Source organism: Giraffa tippelskirchi, chromosome 7 (assembly GCF_054371585.1).
Source record: "Giraffa tippelskirchi isolate mGirTip1 chromosome 7, T2T-mGirTip1v1.2.pri, whole genome shotgun sequence".
NCBI classification, from domain to species: Eukaryota; Metazoa; Chordata; class Mammalia; order Artiodactyla; family Giraffidae; genus Giraffa; species Giraffa tippelskirchi.
In genome coordinates, this window is record NC_137281.1 from 83588622 (window position 1) to 83609964 (window position 21343).

The 21343-nt window shown below is 46.2% G+C and overlaps 1 pseudogene; it reads left to right on the forward strand.

Annotated features, from left to right (window-relative positions):
* Nucleotides 1-341: 341 nt before the first annotated feature.
* LOC145513808 (ras-related C3 botulinum toxin substrate 1-like) lies at nucleotides 342-20899 on the forward strand (annotated as a pseudogene).
* Nucleotides 20900-21343: the final 444 nt, after the last annotated feature.

Genomic DNA, 21343 nt, shown 5'->3' on the forward strand with positions numbered 1-21343 from the left:
ACCCATTCATCTGATACCTACCATCTATCCACCCATCTGTCTTCCCATCTGTCCATTCATCCAACCACTCGCTCATCCATCCATGTATTCACCTATCCATTCACTGCCCCCAGTAACATTCTAGCAGGGGACATGGATTTATTCAGAAGTCAATCATCATACCTTGGGATCTTTGCCCCATGGGAGAATGTATAGGATACTAGGGACTCATAGGAGGGATACCTGATCCAGTCAAACTTCCCAAGGCACCTGAACTGGGATCTGGCAGGTAAATAGTGAAGAGAAGAGCGGAATAGGTAGATTGCCCCAGATAGAGAGAAGAGCAGGTATGATACAATCCAATGGCCAGAGGTGAGTGAGTGTGTGGAAGGTTCTAAGGAATGAAGCACATTCACTTGGCTGATCTTATGTGAGGGGAGGAGGTAAGAGGTGAGGCTAGAGTAGCTGGCTGGGACCAATTGTGCAGGACATTGCTTTTGAGTAAAGGAGAGGATTGGGAGCAAAGAGCTGTGGGTGCTTCCAAAGAGTCTGTGGTGGTGTTGGTTTAGTCGCTCAGTCTTGTCCGACTCTTGCGACTCCATGGACTGTAGCCCACCAGGCTCCTCTGTCCATGGGATTCTCCAGGCAAGAATACTGGAGTCGGTTGCCATTTCCTTCTCCAGGGGATCTTCCCAACCCAGGAAAGGAACCCGGGTCTCCTGCATTGCAGGCAGATTCTTTACCAACTGAGCTACAAGGGAAGCAGTAGGGGAATATCAGGAGCAGGTTTGTATGTTTTAGAAGGTCACTCTGAGAAGAAGGAATGGGAAGAAGGGAGCCAGCAGTGGGACTGTGGTTGGGGAGGGGGTACCATTTGCCAGGTTGGCAGTGCCACTTGATGCTGATGGAGACAGAGGCTGCTGCTCTTGCAGGGGGAAGGAGAGAAGTGGGGTTTTGTGCCAAGAGGAGAGAAAATTAGAAGTAGGTGGGATTTGATGATTGATTGGGCGTGGGAGGAAGGGAGAGGGAAAAGTGAAGGGTGACTGCCAGTTTCTGGTCTGTGTGGTGGGGTGGGCGGAAGTGGAACTGACCAAGTCCCAGAGGGAAAGCAGGTGGGTAATGTAGGAGACCTGGGTTTGTTCGCTGGGTCAGGAAGATCCCCTGGAGAAGAGAATGGCTACCCACTCCAGTATTCTTGCCTGGAGAATCCCATGGACAGAGGAGCCTGGCGGGCTACTGTCCATGGTGTCATAAAGAGTCAGACACGACTGAGTGACTAAGCACAGGGCATGAGGCTGGAGGTTTGGTGCTTACTTTGGGGCAGGTTGAGTCCGAGGAGTCCCTGGGACTTTCAAGTAGGGTTGTTCAGAAGATAATTTGATATCTAGGCCTGAAGCCCCAGATAGAGACAAGCCCAGAGAGTAAAGATGTAGATAAGGGACTTCCCTGGTGGCACAGCGGATAAGACTCCCTGCTTCCCAGGCAGGCGGCAGGGGTTTGATCCTTGGTCAGTTCCATATGCCCCATGGTGAAAAAAAAACAGATGTAAGTATGACCACCACCCCTCGGAGTAGATGGGAAGGGCCAGGGGGTTGTGTGGACTGAGAAGGAGTGAGCCCACTGTCTTCTGACAGATACCTCAACGCTGACTGCCTCCCTGAGCAGTGGGCCTCTCCCTCCTGGCTTCCACTCCACACATGGACCACATTCCTAGGCTCACTCCGTTCTCCGGCAAGCACTGGGTGCATGGTCTACCTGCATCAGGTCATCCCCCCATTGGTCCCTTCCCCCAGAGCCCGCTGGGCAGCAGTTATGTGGGTCAAGCCTGGAGGTGTTTCTCTGCTTACCATGGGACAGCCTCTCTTTCGGGAAGGTTCTTTTGCATGGAGGAAGAAAGAGAGACTGTTCTTCCCTGTGTGGCTGCTCACCAGAGCTGGAGGGGAGTAAGCATGCTTGTATACTTGGAAGCTCAGGGGTCGACCTCTCTCCACCACTGCTTTTAGAAATGTCTTTATTTATTAAATTACTATGGGCACACTGAAAAAAAGATATATAGCTCAGAACAGAAACAAATAAATATGATAGACTCCCTCCCCTCATCCTGCTAGTGTCTCTACTTCACACCCTAGTGACAATTATCTTTCCAGATTTCACACATAGACACACACATACACATATATACTATGTCATGCTCATCAATTGGTTTTTTGGGTTTATAAAAATGTACTAGACATATTTCTACATTAAAATGTATATAGCTCAACTTCCCATTCTTCCTTTTTACTTTTTACTATAAAAATCATACAAGTTTATGGTAGAAGATGTGGAAATTCAGAAAAATATATATATAAAAAAGAACACCTAAATCTGCCAGCATCCTAAAATCTCATTACCCAAAGATAATGATTAACATTGAGGAAAACACATAAAATTTACTTTCACTGGACAATGTTAGAAGAATAAACTAAAGTTAGAAAGCACTATGGAACTTCAAGTAGGTTTTTCTTCAAAATAAGAGACATTAATCCTTACACATTTCTATTTTCTTAACTTAAAGTTAAATTGAGAGGTTTAAGCTGTAATGTTTTATTTTAACTATATGATTTCTAGTTTCTTAATGATTGCTAGTTTAAGAAGAAAATAAACATTTCTCTGGTAAAAATCAAAAGGTACAACTGATCCCTAAACAAACAGACTAAACTCATCTATCTATGTGTATATTTTTAAATTAAAAATAATTTTTTTAAAAGGTAAGCCTACTGTTAGGATAACTTGTCAAGATAAATTATTGACATATTCAATCACTTTCAAAAAGAACAAACACATCCGGAGGAAATAATTATTACTTACTCCTGATACAAAACCACACAGATGATGTGTGAGCCCCAAGCATTCAACAGTTACCAGCTTCTGCCCACACTACCTGACCAATGGTGGCTTGGCTTTGTGGAATCAGAAAGCACAATTTCCTACACCTCTTTAATGGCTCAGAATCATGCCACAATTTAGATCACATTTTATTTGGGGTGTGACTTTCATGTACAGTTCATTGGCTTTCCCAGAGTCACTAATTACCTTTCTTATCCTTGTTGCTCAGAAGTGCTGCATGCCTTAATTCCATGACGGCACTTAGCATCCTAGCGTATTCCTCACAGGATTGACTAACACTGTTTTCTTTGAGGTTGTTCTTCGCAGACTCTTCTGATGTCTTGTTCTGATTGGAGCTAATTTCTCATTAGGCCAGCTTCACAGCTGTCCTACTGGTATTTCTTTTCATTGTTCTCCTGGATTAGTTCTATGACTTCTAGAGTCTGTTGTCTTCTTTCTTGGATTCTGTTTTCATTTTTCTGGGGTACATCCTCAAGGAATTTTTTCAGAAAATGTGGAGTCCCACTCCAGAGCCTGGGAGCAGCAGCACCATATGGAGGTGGGGAGGCTAGATGTGAGTGGAGAGGCCACTTCCTGTTTCTCTGCAGTTTTCCCCAGCTTTGGGTGGTGGCCGTTGTTGGGCTCCAGCTTTCAGTTGGTGGAGGGAGGACGAGGTGGTGTGGACCACGGCCCCAGACACCCTGTCCTCCACCACCCTCAGCCTCGCAGTGAGCTCGCTGCTTCTTGCCTCAGTGTGTCTCCCGCTGGACTCAGTGAGCGGTCCAGGGGCAAGCCATCAAGTGCGTGGTGGTGGGAGACCTAGCTACAGGGAAAACTTGCCTACTGATCAGTTATACAAACAATGCATTTCTTGGAGAATATATCCCCACTGTCATTCTGCTAATGTCATGATAGATGGAAAATCAGTGAATCTGGGCTTATGGAATATATAGTTGGCCAAGAAGATTTTGACAGATTACGTCCCCTGTCCTATCTACAAACAGGTGTTTTCTTTTTTGCTTTTTTCTTGTGACATCTGCATCCCTGGAAAATGTCCGTGCGAAGTGTTACTTGAAGTGTGATATCATTGTCCCCACACTGCTATCATCCTGGTGGGGACTAAACTTGATTGTAGGAATGATAAAGCCAATGACTGAGAAACAGAGGAGAACAAGCCGATTATTGTCACCTACCTGCAGGGTTTAGCTATGGTGAAGGAGATCCAGGCTGTGTAATACCTGGAGTGCTTGACACTCAAAACAATGTTTTTGTTTGTTAGTTTATAATAATGTTTAAAATTTAATTAATTTATTTTAATTGGAGGATGATTGCTTTACAATATTCTTTTGATTTCTACCATACATCAATATGACTCAGCCAAGGTATACATATGTTCCCTCCCTCTTGAACCTCCCTCCCACCTCCCATCCCATCTTATCCCTCTAGGTTGTCACAGAGCACCAAATTAGAGCTCCCTGTATCATACAGCAAATTTCACTGGATATCTGTTTTACACACGGTAATGTGTATGTTTCAACGCTACTCTCTCAATTTGTCCCACTCTCTCCTTCCCCTGCCCTGTGTCCACAAGTCTGTTCTCTCTGTCTGCATCTCCACTGCTGCCCTGCAGATAGGTTCATCAGTCCTCAACATCTTTCTATATTCCATATATATATGTTCATATATGCTATTTGTGTTTCTCTTTCTGACCTACTTCATTCGGCATAATAGGCTCTAGGTTCTTCCATCTCATTAGAATTGAAACAAATGCACTCCTTTTTTATGGCTGAGTAATATTCCATTGTGTATATGTACCACAACTTCTTTATCCATTCATCTGTCAACGGACATCTGGGCTGCTTCCATGCCCTAGCTATTGTAAATAGTGCTGTGATGAACAGTGGGGTACACGTGTCTTTTTCAGTTATGGTTTTTCTCAGAGTAGATGACCAATAATGGGACTCCTGGGTCATATGGTAGATTTATTCCTAATTTTTTAAGGAATCTCGATACTGTTCTCCATAGCAGCTGTATCAATTTGCATTCCCACCAACAGAGCAAGAGGGTTTCCTTTTCTGGCATTTATTGTTTATAGATTTTTTGATGATGGCCATTCTGACAGGTGTGAGGTGATACCTCGTTGTAGTTTTGATTTGCATTTTTCTAATAGTGGTGTTGAGCATCTTTTCATGTGTTTATTAGCCATCTGTATGGTCGGGGAAGCCTGGAATGCTATAGTCCATGGGGTCACAAAGAGTCAGACACGGCTTGGCTACTGAAAAACAACAACAACAACAACACAGTGTTGGATGAAGCTATCTGAGACAACCTCTGCCCACCTCCCATTAAGACGATGAAGAGAAAATGCCTGCTGTAAATGTCCAGACCCTCTCCTGCTCTGTCCCAGCCCCTGGGAACCTTTATAAACTTTGCTCAAACCATGGAGCCTTCACACTGAATGTCAAATTTTTGTTACAGATTAGTTTTTCCATAAAACCATCTTGAACCAATCAGTAATTTCTAGGCTTTGCTTGTTTAAAGTGTAAGGGTTCAAGCTTTCACATTCTATTAAAGTTCAGCCCTAAAGTCGAAAACTATCTTAAAGCCTTATTTTTCAAAAGCACTTATTCTTGCTCAGATTAAAAGTTGCCAAAATATCTTGTGAACTAAGTTGCGTTGTTGAGCTAAGAACACTGAGCACTGAACCTTTGTCCTTAAAAAGACTGCAGCTTCTGAGGTTAGGAAATGCAGACACTTGCTAACTAAGTTTCAGATATGAAGAGCAGTTCAGCCTCCTTCATGAAACATTGCCATTTAATGCATCATAATTTATCAACTCATGTTCATGACCTAATACTGTCATAATGCACGAGTGTAACATCTCAGCTCTTTGGATCAATCTCTCTGATTTCATAGTGAGATTTTGTCCATTCCAGCAGAAAGTGGCCCAGGTTCCTACAGGTCCTTGGAACAGTCAAGGAGGGACTTCTACACCTCTAAGGGAGGCTAGGGTCAAATGGCTCCTTTCCAGTAGAAAGAAGTTTTAGGAGAGACTTTCAGCCCCTTACCTCTTAAGAATAAGAGTGTAGATTCTCTTAGGGGGGAGTGCTGCAATGCTTGCACCTGCATACACCTTTCCTTGAGCAACAAAATACAAAGAAACTATAAAGGGCTAAAAATAACCATATGCATGCACATTTGGGGCCAATTCTGGACAAAAGATACAAAGATACCAAAAACCTAACTGCCACTTTTGAAGAGCTGGGAGCAAAAGCAGGGAAAAGGGCAAGCACCACCCTCATCCACACCACAACACCACCTAAAGTGTGGGCAAACCACCTATGGCATGCCTCCAAACTGACCCCTGGACACACCCTCACCCTCACCCCATGTAAGAAACAAGTTTGTCTCTCCCTGAAGAGGTGTGCCAGGAAAGGAAACTGTTGCTTATTCTAGCTCCTTCTCGCTGTAGCAGGGGCTCCAATAAAGCCTTGCTTGGAAAAAAATCAGTGTATTAGCTTTGGTGAGATTTTGAACAGAATTTTTACGTGTTCCCTCTGGCGAAGTGTCCTTCTCTGGTCGAGGGCACTGGAGTGGAGTGTGTGGAACGCTTGTTATTATTAAAAGGTGAAAACACTATTTTGACAAAATATGGGGATGAATTTATACTAATTAAATTATTGAAAGTGTCATGGGTAAAACTTTTAAAAGGTTAATTTCTGTCAAATACACTAGATGATGAAGAAATGTCCATATTAACAGTAAGTGTTTTATTAAGCTTTTATTTTTTTAAAGCTGCCCATCCCTTCTGAAGTTGGGCATTTAATTCATCTCTGACCTGGTCATTCTCAGAGTTGCTAACTTAGTAAGTGTTTTTCTTGTAGAACCCCTTCTTAATGAGCAATATGCCTCCTTATATTATGAAATCTTTATGGATATGCCTTAGAAAAATTTTTTTTGTAGATTAGTAAAAGTTCCTATTTTCATGTTATAAAAAGAAATGTGTATAACATAGGTGGAGTTACAAAGCTAGTAAATTTGAGTCCTTGAATATTTTGAAATGTCTTTACTGTGACCTTGCACTTAAATAAGAGATTCCAACTGAGTTTCCTTTCAGATTGCTGTAGTTACTGTTCAGTTGCCTTCTAGAAAGTTCTGTTGTAAAAGAAAAAAATCTAATTCAGTTTGACTGCTATTTATTTTCAGATATTTTTCCATTTTTTCCCTTAAGAAGGTTTAAGATTTCCTCTTGATCATTGGGCTTCAGAAACTTTCCCAATTTTTTGCAAAGTGTGTATCTTTTTTCACTGCACCAGCTCTGTACTTGGTGAGAATAGTAGAAGGCTACTACTTTTCTGGTTGGCCTGCTTCTCTTTCCCTTGGGAATTGTCACTGTCTCTCTCTCTCTCTTCACATGACTTCTGTTAATGAAGAGGATCCAACCTGAGGGTTTCTTTTCTCCAGCTAGGAGACTGGTTCAGGTATGGACATGTGATCCAAGTCAGGCCAATCGAAGTACTTTTTAGAGATGATTTAGATGCTGAGAAAGAGGGTTATGCTTTTTTATCTGTGTTTGGTGGAAGGAAAAAGTAAGACTGGAGCTTCTGGAGAACTTCTTGGCCACAACAACTAAAGAGCCTGTCTGGGCTTGAACCCAACCCAGGTAGTCAGAGAGGAGGATGAGAGTGAAAGAGAGAAAGGGAGAGAGAGAATGAATGAATGTCAAATCATGAACCTCTGGAGGCAGGTGAGACTGGAGTCATATCAGACAATACATTCATGTTCTCTTTACAAGATTTGATTTGGTTTCCCTCAAAGATAAACAAAAGAATTTTGATAATGCAATGACAACTTTTAACCAAAAAAAAGAAATCTTTCTTTCATCAGCTAAGGAGAATTTCCTTATTTGATTAATCCTTGGCTCAGCTGATAAAGAATCTTTCTGCAATGCAGGAGACCCAGGTTCAATCCCTGGGTTGAGAAGATCCCCTGCAGAAGGGAATGGCAACCCACTCCAGTATTCTTGCCTGGAGAATTCCTTGGACAGAGAAGCCTGGAGGGCTACAGTCACAAAGAGTCGGACATGACGGAATGACTAACACTTTCTCCCTTTCAAGGCTTCAGTTCTCGTCTAAAATTCCTATTATTTGAGTATTGGCTTTCTGGGATCTAGCCTCCATCTCCTTTTGTCTTTCCTCATCTTAAAAACCACTTTGACATTTTAATCTATATTCTGATACAGTTCCTAGGCTTTATTGTTTGATTTGGTCTTTCTACTATTCAACCCTTTTATTAAGTTCTTCATTTCAGCCAGTGTGTTTCTAATTCTAAGAACTTTTAAATTTTGTTTGTTCCTGTTTCCCCACCCCCACCCCCACCATGGCAAGTTGCTTTTGTGTTACCGATGTAACAGTCAGTGAATTAGCATTTGTTTTCTGTTTGCTGTGTCATCTCTGTTTTTCCTTCTCAGTTGCTCTGTTCACTTTGATCCTTCTCTTTTCTGTGGTGGTTTTCCTCAGAACTTAGTCATTCTCAGGCAGCCATTAGTGTGTGTGAATAAAAAGCTAGATTGGTAAGTACTGGCTCAGATGGGACTTTCCTCTGTGTGGATATATGTTTATATAGATCTTCTGGAGTAGGCCTCTCTCCTACATGGGCCTGGGGTCCTGGAACTGTCTGGGTGAGGCTTGCTGACAGGGAGCAGAAATGCACGCTCCTGACCTGCCACCATTGCTGAAGTAAGATGACTTTCCTCTGAATGTGGAAAGCCTCAGTTACAGAGATTTTGATTTATGAGATGCCAAAAATCCTTAAATTCTTCAAATTGCACATCAAAAAGAAGAAGACTAATGGGAAAAACAAGGGTAGGGGTAAGTTACTCAAAAGTCATGCCACATCATCATCAGATCATTCCCAAAAGTAATAGCAACCCAAGTTGTTGAAATACTGGGGCTTAAAAAAATACATGATAAATTGCTAATAAAAAAAAAATTTACAGTAAATGTAAAGCTTAACTTTTTTTTTTTTTAAAGCAAGAGTATCATAATAAAAGGAGGTATGAGGTAGAGTGCAGACTTTTTTTTTGTTTCGGCTGGCCCTTATGGCATTTGGGATCTTATTCCCTAACCAGGGATCAAACCCACACCCCCTGACGTGGAAGCACAGAATCTTAACCACTGGACAACCAGGAAAGTCTGGTTGTAGGTTTCTGAGTTAGGAAAATGAGAGCAAAATACACAGAGAACACAGAGCACCATGTAATAAACCCTCCCAAGACAATGCTGTGACCGTGAGGAGGAGTGTGGCTGCATGGGGACTGTGTCCTGTGCTCTGTGCTTCTGGGTTCAGCTTGCGTTGCATTCAGCTGCTATTACTTGGTGGCACATATCACAGTATTCAGGCAAAAGTGCTGTATAAACCAATGCAACCTCCACATGGTACTGACGTCATGATCCCATGTATCAGTCATGGATATGCTAATATAGATATAGAGACACATTGTTAGAACAGACCACGTTTTTTTCCCACCCTGGACTCTCTCTCCTTTGTTTTTACCCCCTGAGTCTGTGGAGGAGGTCAGGAAGGGCAAGGCTACAGAACCCCTCATTTTGACAGTGTTCTTGACTTTTTCCTGGGGTTGAATGCCAAGGCCAGTGGTTCTGCACTTTTAAGAAGGGGCTGGAACAACTGGCCCAGCTATGAATCAAGCAGTTTCATTTGCCCCAAAGCATTCTTGTTTTTGTAGCTATTTCTCTGAGGTTCTGGCTTCAGTGACAAGTCCCTCCTGGGCCTGCAAGGAGTGACACTTTCCTTGCTCTGGTTCTCAATCAATTGGATCCCATATTCCTTTTGAATTGTGGTGTTGGAGAAGACTCTTGAGAGTCCCTTGGACTGCAAGGAGATCCAACCAGTCAATCCTAAAGGAAATCAGTCCTAAATATTCATTGGAAGGACTGATGCTGAAGCTGAAACTCCAGTACTTTGGCCACATGATGAGAAGAAAATTCCCTGATGCTGGGAAAGATTGAAGGCAGGAGGAGAAGGGGATGACAGAGGATGAGATGGTTGGATGGCATTACTGACTCAATGGACATGAGTTTGAGTAAGCTCTGGGAGTTGTTGATGGACAGGGAAGCCTGGTGTGCTTGGGATCACAAAGAGTTGGACATGACTGAGCGACTGAACTGAACTGATTCTTGAAACCTTTCAGAAATTCTTCCATATTTCGGTTCACTAATAGCATCCTTTCTTATGGTCTGATATGAGTTTACTCTTTCTCTGAGTATCTTTTCTGACTTTCTTCCAGCTGGACTTTGGTAAGGAGAGAAGTTGAAGTCTGTGTGCTGTCTACACACAGATCGAATTGGGAAATCTCTCCACGACTTTTTGTCCTTTTGACTTTGGCCAAGGCTTTTCACAATTTTGAGCTTCATGTTATTTTTTGGAAAAAGGGAATGATAGTAATATCAGTCCTGCCTGCCTCCCAGGGGGTGGGACAGGATGAAGGGACATGGAAGTCATCTATGAACAAAAAGAGTGGCATAAATTTAAGTTGTTATTAGCTCATGGAAGAGAACCCCCTAATTTGGCAGATGAGAAAATGAAGCCAAGAGATGGGAAGCAATTTTGGCCCAAGGTTATCCAGAAACCTCCAGCCTCTTGGCTACTGGGCCCCATTTTCTTTCCAGGCCCCGTTACCCTGCAGTCTGCAAACGGCCAGGGATGCATTGCTGGGGGCAGAGCAATTGAGGATTCGGAAGAGGCAGAGATGGCATAAATAATTCAGTGATTGCCGACCACGGGCCATTAAATTTTCCATGATCTGTTTTATTGTATCTGTTCTGCAGCGATACTCTCTTCCAGTTCAGATGCAAAGTAGGCATTTCACTGTGCCTACAGGAGCTGGCCACTGCTCCCTCTCAGGGATCCAAGACCACGGAAGCCTTGGTCTTGGGCCCAGATGGGCCCCTGTCTTAAAAGGTGGCCAAACAGAGGTTCACATCACTGAGGCCTGAGAGTCAAGCCTCTCTCCTCCTGCTCCTGATACTCACTGAGCCACAGCAGAAGGTGACTCTCACCTTCAAGTTCAGGATCCACTTACAAATGACCTCCACTTAAGAGTCTTATTGTTGTCACTGTTGATCAGTAGAAATGTAGTGGGTTGGGTGGGGTGAGAGGTTCAAAGGATTAATTTGTTCATTGTAAGAACTAAAGTACACCCTGATTTTTGTAACTCTGTTTTGGCATTTTTGACATTTCTTTATATACAGGGAGCCTCAAAATCTGGCGGTGGTTTGGGCCCCAAAGATCATGCTATGCAGAATCCTAAAGGTGGTGGGGACTCCCATACAGATGAAGAAACAGGCTCAGAGAAGGTGGCCTTGGTCAGAGACTCAGCCAGCTGGTGGAAGGGTGAGCCCACGGTCAGGTGTCAGGACTCTCAGAACAGAGCCCTTCCCCTGGGTATGGGTCTTGGGTGGGAGAACTTCTCCTACCCTGATCATCTCTGGTCATCATTTCTGCTCCTCAGCGTTACTGTGGCTTCTCAGATTTGTCTGTAGAATAGCTCACTGTCCCCAGTGTCCTGAGGACCACACAGTTTCCTGAGATAGCATTTCCAGCATGCCTTCCACCCACGGCAAGGCAGAGGGCAAGGAGGAAGAACTGGGTGCTACAGGTGAGCTTCTCCCCATTGTCTGTGGTTCAGGAGGCTTGGCCAACGGGCATGGCCTTGACGTCTCCATTCGACTCACTGACATGATAACAGGGGGCAGGATGGTGCATGGAGTCAGACAAGGGCTAGAAGCCAGACAGTTGCCTAAGAATCCTCAGTGTTCGGTGAAGCGTGGTAGAAAGAACATAGGATATGTATTCTGTAGGCTGGCTCCATATTCCAAATTTATGGCTTAATGGTTACGGGCGTAAGAGAAACCACATTCCCTCTCTGAACCTCAGTGTCCTGCCACATGAAGTGGAGATGCCAAATCTGAATCCATGGGACTTTTGAAAGGCTCTCTGGTAATGACAATTTTGAGCAGCCAAAGTCCTTTTGGCATCGCCATCAATTAACCACTGCTATCTAACCAAGCACTCCAAACAAAACCTGATGGCTTAAAGGAATCATTCATGATCATTCACGACTATCCATGTTCACAGGCACTCATCTCATCTCACCTGTGGTCAGCTGGGTAGCTCTGCTGATATAGGCTGGACACCCTCACATCTGTGAGGCCACTTGGTTATGAGCTGGTCTAGGGTGGGATGCCTCAGCTCTCTCACCCTCCAGCAGCCTAGCTCGGGCTAGTTCATGTGGCAGGTGCCTGGTTCTAAGAGAAAGCACAGGAGCGCATAAGCCTACTGACGGTTGTACTTGAAACTGACACATTGTCACTTCCATCACATCCTATTGGCCAAAGAAAGTCACAAGGCCAGCTCAGATTCAAGGTGGGGGATGGGGCTGTATCCCCTCTTAATGGGAGGAGATATACGGTCACATTATAAAGACAGTGGATGCAGGAAAGAGTGCAGGACTGTGTCCAATTATACAATCAAATCTGGGGCTTCCCAGGTGGCGCTAGTGGTAAAGAACCCACCTGCCAATCCAGGAGAGACAAGAGACATGGGTTCGATCCCTGGGTCGGGAAAGATCCATTGGAGGAGGGCATGGCAACCCACTCCAGTATTCTTGCCTGGAGAATCCCACGGACAGAGGAGCCTGGTGGGCTACAGTTCATAGCATCGCAAAGAGTCGGACATGACTGGAGGGACTTAGCATGCATGCACATAAAATCACATCTTCATAATCCTCAGGACCACAGTCTCCTTCAGTGAGTTTGAGATGGACTGAGACAGGCACAGAACTTCAATACCGGGTGTGATTTTCAAGATGGAGAAGTGGCTCATCCAAGGCCACACAGTTGGTGAATGGGTATGAGAACCTCAAACTTTTAGAGTCAAGCACCATATATCAAAACCAGTCTCAGGATCATTTCTTCTATTGAATTTGTTCTTCATAAAACCCAGTAGATGGTGATTTGGGGGTGTCTACATGTGTGTTCCTATTTTTTCATGCTGCAATTTTAAAAGGTCAAGGAGGATCTGAGATTATATTTTCTGGCTCTTCCTTCTGGAAGGAAACCCTGAGGAAGAAGGACAAGCCCCATCATGAGATCTAGATTCAGATTCCAAGGCTTGAAGAATGTTACCCCTGCAACATTTTTCTTCTTTCAGAGATGCATACAGAGAATTTTTATTTCTTGTCCCTGGGCTTCTCAAGACTGTGATCTCACCCTAGTGAAGAAAGACCCTCATGACCTGTCATCAAGACAATTGCTATCATCTAATTGGCCTCCTCTTCCCACTCTGCTGTCCCAAATCCATCTTGCTTATGGTGCCAGAGTAATCTTCCAGATACTTGGCTCTGATTGTGACATCCACTGGGGTGAATATCTTCTAGGTGAGTGTGTTCTTTTTATTTTTTAAATATTTATTTATTTGGCTGCACTGGGTCCAGGTTGCAACATGTGGGATCTAGTTCCTTGCTGTGCTGTGCTTAGTCGCTCAGTCATGTCTGACTCTTTGTGACTCCATGGACAGTAGCCTGCCAAGTTCCTCTGTCCAAACCTGGAGCCCTGAAATTGAGAGCACAGAGTCTTGGCCATCAGACTACCAGGGAAACTCTGGAGAGTGTGTTCTTAAGCATGAGCTTAAGAGTTGGGCAGATTCAGATTTTTTTGTTTTTGGTTTGTTTTTTTTGCCTTGTCATGCAGCATATAGGATCTTATTTCCCCAAACAGACTGAACCCGTGTCCCCTGCATTGGAGTATAGAGTCTTGACCAGACCTCCAGGGAAGTCCCCTGGGTCCCTTTTTTGACCTTCAGAAGTTACAAAGTCACTTTTGCTGTTATTCTATCAGTCGAACCAATCACAAAAGCCTGCCCAGTTTCAAAGGAGAGGAAACAGACTCCACTGTTTAATGAAAGGAATGTCCAAGTCCTGTTATAAGCAGAACATGTTGGTCAAGAGATTTGGCTTTGGCTATCTTGGAAAAGCATAGTCTGCCACACCAAACTTGTGAAGGACTCTGTGACCAAAAGAGGCGGGAAAGGATGTTTTATAAGCCTAGACTCTAGGACCAGGCTGCCTGGCATCCCATCCCGGGCCCTCCACTGCCTGGCTGTGTAACTGGGCAAGTTCATGTACTGTAGTGTGCCTCAGTTTCCTTCTCTGTAAAATGAGGACCACAGCAATCCCTACCTCCTGGGGTAGCTGTGAGGATTAAGTGAGTTAATGTAGGAAAATCACCTAGGACAGCACATAGTAAGTTCCGTGTTGGTGTCTGCTCTTGCCATGACTGATGTTATTAGTATTGTCAATTACCATCAATATTTACTGATTGATTAGACAAAGCTTTCAAGACAAGGAAGAGGAAAACATCACTACTTATATAGTCCTGAATAGCTGTGGCATTGTTCAGTGTTCTTTTTTTTTTCCCCCATGTGGATATGGTTCAGTGTTCTATGGGGCCCAGGGGGAGCCTGACTTTCTACTCGCAGATCCAATTCCTCCATTACAGCCTAAGCTGCTGACTCTGGAAATCCAAAGTCAGGAAAACATCTAAGGAGCTTGGGACATAGAGCAAATTAGACACCAGCACGTTTCGTCACCACCACCACCATCATCATATCATCAAACCTGCAGGGTTTTTGGTCCCATCAAATATTTTTATTGCCTGCCAAAGCCAGGTGGATTTTCAATACCCTAGACAGAAGTGTGTCACATACAGCCCCACACTGCACTTCAGAAACAACCCTGGAGTTCTGAGAACTCAGCTTTCAGGAGCCGTGCTTGCAGTCTGTGAAAACAGGCCAAAGCTTCCTTTTCCTCAGTTCAGTGTGCTGTGGACATGCTATAGAACAGCAAGATGCTGGGGCTTCACTGGGATCCCTCTAGTTCCTTTTTCCACCTCTGGCAAGCCTTTGCTTTCATCTGCCAGCAGCTCTTTTTTCAGAGGTTAGCAGAGAGCCAGAAGTGCCTGGGAATTTAAGCCCCCCACTGGTGGCTCTCGACTGATGATGGATGGTGGGGACGTATGGAAGCTGAGCTCTCTTGTCTGAATTGAAATGACTCTCAGGAGCGACTCACACAGCAGAGTTCCCTGCAGGATCAGGCTGAGGTTACCCTCTGTGGGCCTCTGCCAAGGTCATGTCCCACCCCAGCTTGGCTTGCTCTCCACCCCGTCCGGCTTCCCCCAGGCCTTGACTGATTCCTCCTGTGAGGGCTGCCCTAATCAATTACCTTCCCATGAATCCTCTTCTCAGGGGCTGCTTCTGGAGAACGTGAACTGAGAGAGACAGGATGCACGGGGCCCGAGGGAGGGAGGCAGCCGTGAGCTGTACCCAGGGTGGGAGGCTGCTGGCCACAGCCCTAGTGTTTCTGCAGGGCCTTAACTCCTGCAGCCTCTTTGTTCTCCAGCGATGATGCCTCCGCAGGTATTGAGGGGTGACCTATTTTCACATTAGCTCTGCTTCCCAGGTGGCATAGTGGTAAAGAATCAGCCTGTCAATAACAGGAGATGAACGAGACGTGGGCTACAGTTCATGGGGTCACAAAATGTTGGACACGACTGAGCAACTGAGCACGCACATGCCTGTATATTAGTTTCTGTTCTCCTCAGAGCTGCTTAGTCTTGATGTTCCTCCCGGCCCTGGCACTTGCTCAGTGGAAAACCCCAGCCTCTCACTCTTCAGCCCACCTGCTGTCTCAGCCTCTTCTGCAGGGAGGATCTGGCTTTGGCATGGACTTCCATCATGTTCACTGAGGTCGGAGCTACGGTGGCTCTGGTGCCCACTGAGTGTACCCACAGAAGTCTTCCCATCACTCTGTGCTCAGATGAAGTGCTGAGCCATGGGGTGCAGGACCTGGCTTTCCCAGAAACTGTTTCAAAAGCTCCAATGCAGCCCAAATTTTCAGGGGAGTGTTAATTTCCTGGGGCTTCCCAGGTGGCGCCAGTGGTAAAGAACCTGCTTGCCAGTGCAGGAGATATGAGATGTGGATTCAATCCCTGGATCAGAAAGATCCCCTGGAGGAGGGTATGGCAACCCATTCCAGTATTCTTGCCTGGAGAATCCTGTGGACATAGGAGTCTGGCGGGCTACTAGTCCACAGGGTTGCAAAGAGTTGGACATGACTAAAGTGACTCAGCACACACACACACACACGCATGTTAATTTCCTGTAGAGCTAACCTTGGACTTCGAGAGACAGGAGCCAGAAGATAGATCCCTCCCATCCATCTCCCCTGCGATGGCTTGTTCCCAGGCTCAGCAATTCCACACACCGAAGATATACGATGTGGCTGGGACACACTGGGACACCCCACCTTGTATTGCTTTTCCTCCTTCCCTGCCTCATTTCCATGTTTCCTTCACTCTTGCTACCCTGGGGTTGTGCCTCTTAAGGAAGGCTGAGTTCACTCCCATGGCTGCCATTTGATGTGGTTCTCGGCTGAGAGCTTAACTGGGGCTGTCCTCCCAAATGGCCACATGTGGCTTCCCCCAAGTGCTTGGGCTTCTCACAAAATGGGGTGCTGAGAGGGTGTACCCTGAGACCAAGAAACACCTGCAGAAGCTGCAAGGCATCTCATGGCTTAGCTGCGGAAGTTCTGACATGTCACTTCCACTGCATTCTAGAGATCTGTTATTTGGTCAAGCAAGTCACTAAGGCCAGCCTAGATTTAAGGATTACATTTCACCTTTTGACTGAAGAATAAGCAAAAAGTGTAGCTAGCTTTAATCCAGCACAATGAGGTCCTGCACAGACGGCACTGTATCTGGCATGTGATGTGTGCTCAGTAAATGTTAGTTCAGGGTGTGCCCTCTTCCTGTATTCATTCAACACGTGTCCAGCTCAGAAGAGGTCAGTTCCAACTCTCCACCAGCTTCTCCTTGGCCTTCCCAGGTGGCCATCAGTGTGCAGAAATGACAGGCAGGCAGGGTGACAGTTCTGAGCCATCCAAATTTGAAGGAAGTTTGATGTCACAGAAAAATCTAGGAGACTGGGTTTCTGGCTCTAATTACTTACTACACTAAGTTTTTAGTTGTCTCGAGCAAGTCCATTGCCCTCTCTAGACTCAGTTTCTCCGCTTATCAAATGGAGGATTGGACTAGATGAATTCTAAGGTCCTTATTGGCACTGCTCTTTGAAGATTTTGCTGGTGCTCCGGAGTGTTCTTCAGCACTCGTAAATTGATGGCCAGGATGTGGAGCTTGATGTTTTCTCTACCCTCATTGCAGGGACCGTCCCAATTCTCATCTTTGGTGTCACACCTGGGCCCCAAACCTTGCCTAAGCTCTCAGAGGCTTCAAAGGTGCCTGACTTCTAAGCCAGTCCCAGCCTGACTTCCCGTCATGAGTTCAGCCTCTGAAAGTCCCTTCTGTACATGAGATGTTGGCATCATTAAGGTGGTGGAGTGTCCACGCCTCCCCTGCTCCTCCAGGAAACCTCCAAGGCTTTACTTACCTCGGATCACAATGTATAGCCTCCCTTGCCCCGAGCCGGAGCCCAGCCTCCCAGTTCGTGCTCAGCAAGTTTTCCAGTTGATTTCCTGGGAGCTTTCTGGTGAAGCGAGATGTGATTCTCAGCAGGGCTGACAGCATTTGGAGATTTCTTAGACCTCACCCCCACTGTGAGTGGGAAAGTTTCTGCCTCTGGAAATATGACCAGAGCATCTGCTTTTATCACTCAGCTTCTGTCTAGCAGGGACCACGAGGCTGTGGGGAATTGAGTCAATTTTCAATATGGGGTAGAAAAATGTTTCAAAGCACAGTGTCCCCTGCCAGCCATCCTCCTAGTGACGGTCTCGTGATTGTTTCTTGGAATGTAACATGAGCCGAGACTTGAGGGGTGAATTTAACCAAGTACTAGGAAGACAGGTGTGTGCCAGGTGGTGCAGTGGTAAAGAATTCACCTGCCAATGTAGGAGTTGTGTATTCGACCCCTGGGTCAGGAAGATCCCCTGGAGAAGGAAATGGCAATGCATCCCAGTGTTCTTTCCTGGAGAATTCCATGGACAGAGGAGCCTGGTGGGCTACAGTGCGTGGGGTCGCAAAAAGTCGAACATGACTGAGCACACACACACGCACCCATGCATGTATTTTTCCAGACAAGGGATGTCTCAGGTTGCCAAGATGGAGATGAGAAGGGGGATCCAAAAGATTTCTATATGGTAAAATGACCGGTTTGGAGGTGGTTTGCCTCTGCAGAACAAAGGAGAAGTCTGGCTTTCTGTGGCTTGGGCGCCTTGGTGGACGCTCTTGCTGGTTACTGAGATGGGGAGGGCTGGAGAAGAAGTTACCCAGTGGATTCACTATAGGAAATTTTAACCTTTAGGGGGGCTGCGAGGTACACAGTTGGGTGGCTCTCTGGGTTCCAGTCTTGGTGTGACTGTGAAACCTGCCAAGAGCCCCCTCTGAGTTGTCTGGTCTGGGTGGTCACTGAGCTATTGTCTCAGAAGCAATGATGAGGAGCCTGTCCCTCCCCCACAAGACTGAAGTGGCTGGAACGCACTCAGGTGAAGTAAGGGTGGGCATTTACCACTCAGGAGGAGGCCCGGCCTGCAAAGGGCACTGAGAAGGAAACACAGACCCCAGAGCTCAGTGGTTTACCAAGAGGAAGTGGTCACCACTGCCAGGTTCTGTAAGGTCAAGGAAGTGGACACCAAAAATTTTCACTTGGTGTCACGGTGGCCTCTCAGCCCTCACACTCGTCATTCACTCACAGGATGCCAGCAACCTTCTCCTTGCCCATCACACCCAAATGTCCTTCTGCAGATCCCAATTTTTCCTGAGCCAGAGCTTAGCCATTGGGCGCTGCCGGTACTCATGGGTGCCACCTACAATCAGAACAAAGGAAGGACCTGCACATGGCTTCTATTTAGCTTCTGGGCATGAAGCCTTTCTGGCATCTTTCAACTCAAATTGAGAGTATGTGGGAGGGTATTGCTGGAAGGTGATGTTTCCCAAAGGAAGCCATTACCGAACCCCACTCCTCTCAAGAAGGAAATGGAAACAAGGGGTCAAAATTGAAGCCTTTTGGATCTATGGATTGATTGATTGATTTTTTAAAAATTTATTTATTTATGTGGGTGCCCTGGGTCTTAGTTGCGGCATGCGGGATCTTTAGTTGGGGCATGCAAATTCTTAGCTCTAGTATGTGGATCTAGTTCCATGTCCAAGGATCAAACCCTGGCCCCCTGCATTGGGAGCACAGAGTCTTAGCCACTGTACCACCAGGGAAGTCCCTGGACCAGCATTTAGAAAAACCAAATTTCTACAGGTTTTGATGAAGCCTGTAATCTGGCATCAAAGTTAATTCACTTCAATTAGATTCAAGATGAATCAACTCAACTCCTCTGTCAGTTCAAATTAACCCAAGAAATTTACAAGAGTCTACCTGTGCTGGAGAAGATGGGAGAGATGAAGACCTTAAGGGTTTGGGGCTAAAGTGATCTCAGAGGAGCCCACTGGTCTGTGGGTAACAGACTGGGTCCGTGGTGCAGAGGGTTCCCCTCTGCCTGGAAGAGAGGGGACCAGGACCAGCCTTTCACAGAACCAGCTTCCTGAGAAGAGGTCGGACATCCACTCATGAGTTGGATATTCCTGAGTTGCAAGAGATGACGCAGCCCAGCCCACCATCTGCCTCTTTCTGAACAAACTCCTCTACTTCTCACATCTCCAAGGAAGGAATATGGGTCAGTTTTCATCAAAAAAGGCTATTCCAAGAAATGGGAACATGGCACACACTCCTGTGGGATGGATGAGGGAAGCAGCCTGCAGGGCTACCTGTGAGACTGCTCCCCCTCCAAATTGGACTGTCTAGATCGAAGGTCCCCTCACACTCCCACTTGATCTGCAGCCATCAAATTTAGGACCCTGAGGCCAGAACACCCACCTGGAAGACCAGAGGCAGTGGGCCCATTGTGCAGATTGACAACTGAGGCCCAGGGAAGCTAAGGGATCTGCTAAACCATGAGGTCCTTGAGAGCAGAACTGTGTCCTATTCATCTTCCTGGCCCCCACCCCACCCTGCTCTAAGTCGGCGTTACTCAGATATTTATTGAATTATTGAGTAACGGATTTACTCATGGACCCACAACCAAATGGGGGAGAATCAGGGTCTAAACATACTTTCCTTCCTTCTCCTCCCCTGGAGGGGCATGTCCATGCACCCTGGGGGGCATAGATGAGGCAGCTGGAAGTGAAGTGCCCACACCAACCAGATCTCCTAAGCATGAGATGGCAGCTAGGCCATTCCACAGATGAACAAATTGAGACCCAGTGACTCGTTCACACTCACACAGGGAGTTTAGGGGCAGGAGAACAGCAGCTTCATGGAGAGGGCCTAATCCTTCCAGATGGCAAATCTGGGGTCTGCTCACCTCTGCCTTTTCCGTGCTGTGTGACTCTGAGTGAATGACTCAGCCAGTCATTCTGATCTGGGATACTGAGATAATAATCCTATCTCATGCAGTGGGGAGGAGGATTCTGTGAGGCAGGGAGGGGAAATGGCTTGCCTAGGCCCTGTCACAGGTGGGCACTAGATCCATGGGATGGCAGAAGATATCAGAGAAGGCCAAGGCTCATATAAATAGCTCATGTTGAGAGTTTCACAGGTATTTGCTCATCTATGGAATGGAAACTGTTATGTTATCTACGTTTTACACGAAGAGACTAAGCCACATAGGGTAAGTCATGTGCCCAAGGCTGCGTGGCCTGGAAAGAGCGGAGCTGGGACTCCCCACGGTGCTATTTGGCTCCACAGGCCGGATTTCCAGGCCAGTGCCTTCTGCTGTCTGCCTCAGGCTGCTGCCTAGCCCGTGACTGTTATCTGCTTCTAGTCTTCCTTCCCCAGCAGCCACAAGATGAAGGAAGCCTACCAGAAAGGCCTGCCAGCCGTGGTGGACTCTGAGAAGCCAGGACCAGACGTGGGAATGGAGACCTGCCTTCCCTTCTCCCTTATCCCCTGTCTCCTGCTGGGACAAGGCCAGCTCTGACCCCCTAGCCTCTCCCCGTGAGCAATCTGCAGAGCACTAGAGCAGATGAGGACTTTGGCCCTGCGGAGTGATCTGGTGGACAAAGGCAAGGAGCTGCTGGCTTTGCAGAAATGGAGCGCCTGCTCAGGCACAGAGGCTAGGGGGCTGGGGAGGGAGGTGGCCTGGGAGCTCTTCAACTGATAAGAGTGTCTCTCTGCCTGCTTCCACCTACTCCCACCCACTTCGCACCCTCTTCCAAGCCTGGCCTCCTCTCTGGGGCATGAAATGTAAATGCTCCTGCTCAGGGAGTTAAGCTTGAAGCAGGGAGGCTTTTCCTCTGGGGAAGGGCTCTGATTAACATGATCTCATTCCCTATTGGCCCTTCAGATGTGTCCTGTGGCAAAGCAGTTAAGTTCAACTTTCTTGCTGAGCAGTCGTTCCCTCTCTAGTCCCTCTGATCCCCTC